This window comes from Myodes glareolus, chromosome 3, assembly GCF_982192425.1.
Source record: "Myodes glareolus chromosome 3, mMyoGla1.1, whole genome shotgun sequence".
NCBI lineage: Eukaryota > Metazoa > Chordata > Mammalia > Rodentia > Cricetidae > Myodes > Myodes glareolus.
In genome coordinates, this window is record NC_142028.1 from 39328198 (window position 1) to 39334197 (window position 6000).

Here is a 6000-nt window from a genome sequence, read left to right on the forward strand (position 1 = left end):
AGGACATTCCACATCAAACATGCTATCTATGAATTACATAAACATTTCTTGAAGTGCAGAGCAGGGCCGAGAAGAAATATTTTATCTTCTTTTATCTGCTTCCCTGGAGGTTCAGGGAATATTGTATCTATATCTGGGGTTGGTGTCTGAGTTCCATGGGGCCAAATAAACAGAGAGGATGATCAAGAGTCTTTAGATAGCTGGATATGGTGTCCTATACCTATAATTTCAATATCTAGAAAGCTGAGTCAGGAGAGTTGTAAGTTCAAGGCTAACCTGGTCTGTCATTGAACCCAGAGCCTGACTCTTTGGCTAGACTTTCTAGGTAGCAAGTAAACATATCCATCTTTCTTGTCCTCACCCAGTACTAAGCTTATAAGTGTGCCACCATGCCTGGCTCATTTTTGGGAAGCATGAATGCTGGGGATCTGATCTCAGGCCTTCATGTTTGTGTGTCAAGAACCTTCCCAGCTAAGCATTCTCTCCATTGCCCCAGTGCTCTTAAAATTTATCCCTATCCCAAGACATGCCACTTAATACACTTCTCTGCATCCATGATGGTTATTTGCTGGCTCACTCTCAAACACCTGACAGCACAGTTCGAACACGTTGTGATTTGATTGCAAGAGAAAACTGTGCACATCTTGCAAAAGATGCAGAATTTTGCCAAGATGAAAGATGGAGAACCTTTCTAATCACATGCAGAGTAATTGACAAATGAGGTTCCGACAGTGTTAGACTGATGAATAATTGAAGAAGAGAAAAATCAGCGAGAATGATGACACCATAAGCTTCAAAAGGGAATAATTTGATGATATGAATATCAAAGGGTGCAGGGAAGCCTGTGGGAAAATTGAAATCTTGAGGATTTTCACAGCAATAATCATCTTTATAGCTGAGCGTTGAAGGGTATTGTATCATCCTATTATTTAATTTCTTTGGAGAATGGCCTCAGAAAGTTTAATTCTTTGTTACTTTTTAATGATTTCCAAATAATGACACCATTTTCTATGTTTTAACAGATAAAACATACACAGTTTTCATAAATATAACTTTTTAAGAAAAAGTTTCTACTCCCCCTCTTTTTGTAGGGAATTTTTATTATTATTTTTAGTGGTTATTATCTTTGGAAAGTAAAATATCCCCCCAAAAGTTTCACGTGTCTCCAGCATAGCAGTGGTTAAGATGAAGATCATGGGAATGGGTTGGTTGCAATGTCTCTGATCTCATCATGGGTTAACCCTTTAAAGGGTTAAGGTTTGACAGGCTATTAGGAGGTGGTAGAAACTTGGAAGATGGTATTCAGTTGAAGGTTATAGGTTCTTGGTGGTTATGCCCATTCTTTCCCCCCTCCCTCTGTCCTCCCTTTTCTTCTTCTTCCCCCTCCCTCACTCCTTTCCCTCCCTCCCTTCCTTCCCACATTTCCTTCCCTCCCACCCTCACTCCCTTCCCTCCCTCCATCTCTCCCTCCCTCCCAAACAACTTCCATTTCCCCTCCCTTCATTATCCCTCTCCTTACCCTCTCCGTTTCTCAAATACCTTCCTAACTTTAATGAAGTGACCCCAGCTCCTTACACCATGTAGTATAATTTTAGCTTGGAGTCATAACTTAGAGCCTTTTCCTCCTCTGAAAACCTAGAACAATAATATTGCAGAAGCTTTCTGAGGATTTAATGAAGCCATGTACATTAATATATGTCAAATAATGTTTACACAGTAGGTGTTCAAAATCATAGCAAGGATTATTTCTAGTACAGGCCTGGCGACTCAGAAAATATTGCACTCAATATTTTTCCCCTTCTGCTTTCCAATTTCCTTCCAGATTTCTCTATTTCCTCTGTTTGTCCTGTTAGATGGACAATATAGAAAACAATGTCTGCTCTAAATTTCATTATTGTACCTGACAGTGTGGAGAGAGAGTCTACTGAGGAGAGGGGAAGAAAGGGGAGGGAAGCAGAGGGATCAGATTAGGAGGTGAAGACAGGTACCATGTGAGGCAAAGGACTCTGCACCCTTCATGATTTGTGGAGTGTTCACATTGAACAAGGGCTTTTCTGACCTACAGGGGTTAAATTTTGTTGTCTATAGAACAAACCTGATCGTAAATAACATCATGAGCATTTTTGTAGATAAGAAACGGAGAACTTACATATAAATTTGAGTTACTTGCCTGAGATTTCATTCACAGCCAGAATCTAAGGGAGATGGGTTTAAACCCTGCTCATCACCTCCAATCCCTTCACTATGTAACCCCTAAATTGTAGTGCTGTGGGCCAAAAAAAAAAGATATCACAGGAAGTTTTAAATCTTTGAGAGCTTGTTTGGGGGTTCTAGCATTACTCATTTACCTTTGACACAAGATGGGTCCTGTTCTATTTGGGAAGGCCATCCTTTTTTAACCTATTTTGAAGCTTCAGGAGGGATACACAGGAACAGTGAACTGAAGCATGAATTTAGTTAGTCTTATTAAATAAAAACCCAGAGTCAGATATTAGGGGGTGAAAGTTGAACTATCAGAGAAGCAGAGACAAAATCTCAGAACAAATATGGGCGATTCTGTCTCTATGAATCCTCAGACTTAATAGTGCAATCCTGTCTCTGGCAATCTTCAGACTGAATGGGCCTGAGATCCTGTCTCCACCCACATTTTATTCCTGTCTCCACCTCCCTAGTGCTGGGATTAAAGGTGTGTGCCTTCCAAATACTGGGATAAAAGGCATGAGATCCCAAGTACTGGGATCAAAGGTATGAGCCACCACTGCTGGCTGTTTCTCTTTTAGAATGGTTCAATCTTGTGTAGCCAAGAGTAGCCTTGAATTCCTGATCTTCCTGTTTCCTCTCAAGTGCTGGGATTAAGAGTGTGTGCCTAAGACAGGGCAAGGTACCCTGCCCTGTGGGAAGTTCAAGGCCCTCCCCACTACATACAGATTTAGGAAGGTATGCATCCAAAGAGAAAAGGATCCCAAAAAGCCAGTAAATGCAGTAGAGACAAATCCCAGTGCCATTATCATTGGCCCCTCAGTCTGCCCCAATTGTCAACAACATTCAGAGGGTCCAGTATGATACTATGCTTGTTCAGTCCCAGTCCAGCTGTAGTTGGTGAGCTCCCATTAACTCAGACACACTGTCTCAGTGGGTACACCAACCCCTCGTGGTCCTGACTTCCTTGCTCATATTCTCTCTCCTTCTGCTCTTTAACAGAACTTTGCGAGCTTAGTCCAGTGGTCTAAATGTGGGTCTCTGTCTCTATCCTCATCCATCACCAGATGAAGGTTCTATGGTGATATTCAAGATAGTCATCAGTCTGACTTCGGGACAAGGGCAGTTCAGGCACCCTCTCCGCCACTCAGGCACCCTCTCCAGACTGGAGGGAGGGAGAGGGTGTGTGGGGAGCAGGTAGGAAGTGGGAGGAGGGGAGGAAGTGGAAATTTTGATTGGTATTATTTATAAAGTAATAAAAAATAAATTTAATAAAAAAATAAAGGTGTGTGCTTGCCACCAGTGTCTGGCATCTATGGTTAACTAGTAGCTAACTCTGCCCTCCGATCCCTAGGTAAGCTTTATTTGTCAGAACACAAACATCATACAACAGTAAAGAAGAAAGAAACGCCTTCTCAACCAGACACATAAGCCTAATCACATCTGGCGACTGTGGTGCTGGATGTCACAGTCAGATAGATAGTCCTCACACATCCAAGTTTTTATCTTTGATAGATAATATGTAACAGAATTTATAAACCATTTTTTTATAAATTTCTGTGGTTATTTCCACTAATTATTTTCTTTTACTCAATGATTTTAAACTGAGACATGAAGATTTGTATGTATTTAAATACCATGCAATGTTTGGGTGTGAGTATATATTTTGTAATATTGAAATTCATTTCCTGGAACATTTATCTATTTTCACATTTTAACTTGGTACTGAGAAAGCTTAGGCAGAAAATGCCACAGTGCCAGTGAGTTGGAGAGACTTACTGAAGATTATTCATCTTAGTTGCTGGCCTTCTGACTCTTGTCCTGCTTTGATAGTTTCCATTGCCTACTTCTCCTTCTCTCACTACTTTTGTGTCCTGAGGTCTCTGGGCTGTGCACCTGTAGATGCTGGCTGCTCAACAGCACCCCTTTAGAGAGGGCAGTAGAAAGAGCAAGCCATGCGTCCTGGAGATACATTGCTTCTCTCTCCTCACAGTGACCAGTCTGTTACTCGTCTTTGCTGAGCCCCTGCTGATGCATGTCCAACCAGGGTGAGAATGGATAAATATAATGAAATCACTCAGAGGCCAATTTCCCCTAACAGAAAACGAATTGCATTTCTCGGGCATGTGGGCAGAAGGAGGTTGATTAAACATAAAATGTTTCTACAAAAGGGACAATACAGGGGGATACCACTCACACATGTGGGGGAAGGGAATTCTCCTGCATTGACACAGCATCTGTGTTTCTGTTCACTTCATACATATATCTATCTAGTTCCAGAACTGAAGATGTGAACAGCTTGGGGACACCGATTAGACCTATGCCCCATAATTTAGCATGTCCTGGGACTCTTTTGAATTCTCCAGAAAGGGACACATGTGAAATCACATCAAACAGTAACAGGTTGGCTTACTCTGCATTTCCACATGTTGCTGGGTGTTGGCAGAGATTAAGAGATTTTTTTTTAAAAAAACATGATAACTTTGAGTAGTAAATGTGATCATGTCTAAAAGCTGATGTGATTTGATGACTATGAAATTATTTTTAATTTCATGTCTCTGTGTGAGAATGTGCACATGGTGGTAATGCTCAGCGAAGCTAGAAGAGGGCAGCAGATTTCTGAAAGCTGTAGTCACATGTCTCTATGAGCCTTTTGACTTAGGTTCTGGGAATCAAACTTCCCCACCCTTTGTAAGAGAAGCAAGTGTTTCTTAACTGCCAAGCCCTCTCTCTAACACTTAGGTTCATAATTATTTTCTTAAAATTTCAAAAATATTTATACTAATCATATTTTCTTTATCTTAGTATTTTGGGGCTGATTTTTTTTTCTTAATTTGAAACGGCATCTTGGGTACTATATTTCTACTTCTCGGTGAATTCCTATTACCTGGAACTTTCCCTCACAAGGAAAACTAGATGACTATGTCCTCCAAATATATTTTTTATTGGTAGATTTGATTACTGATATATGATAGATAGATGATAGATCATTGCTTGACTGATCAATTGAACATACACTAAAATTTGTTTTTAGGAATTGGCTCATAAGACAGGAAGTGTGGCATATCCACAGCTTGTAGGACAATCTGGCAAGCTAGAGACCCAAGGATGAATTGCAAATTGGTTTCTAAGTCAGTCTGTGGGTATCATTAATTCTTGTTGAGAGAAGGTCAGTCTTGACCTCGCCTTATTATATAAGACCTACTGACATAGTGAAGTATAACCAGTTTGACTCAAAAATTCTCCCTTAACATATCTCTTTAAAAAGGCACCTTCAATTTTTTTCTGGAATAGCATTTGCTGATGTGTATGGCCACTGTGTCCAGTCAAGCTGGACTGTAGTGGGCTTGTTTTAGTCATGTGAGTTGTCTTTGAGAGTGTGAATTCAAATCACTAGGAGGAAGATATGTGTCTTCGTCACTGTTCTATTGCGGTGAAGAGCCACTCTGACCAAAGCAACTCTTGTAAGAAAGATTTAATTAGGGACTTGCTTACAGTTTCATCGGTTCATTCAATTATCATGGCAGGGAGCATGGTGGCACACATGGCACTGGATGTAGCTGAGGGCTACATCCTGCTCTAGGGGCCAAAAAAGAGCCATGATGGTCCTGACATAAACTTCTTGGAAACTCCAAGCTTGCCACTAGTGACATACTTCCTCCAACAAGGCCATGTCTTCTGATCCTTCTCAAACAGAGCCACTTCCTGGTGACTAAGCGCTCAAAAATATGAGCCTATGTGGGCCAGCCTTATTCAAACCACCACAACATGATTTTATCCTCTTTTCACTCCTTCCATGAG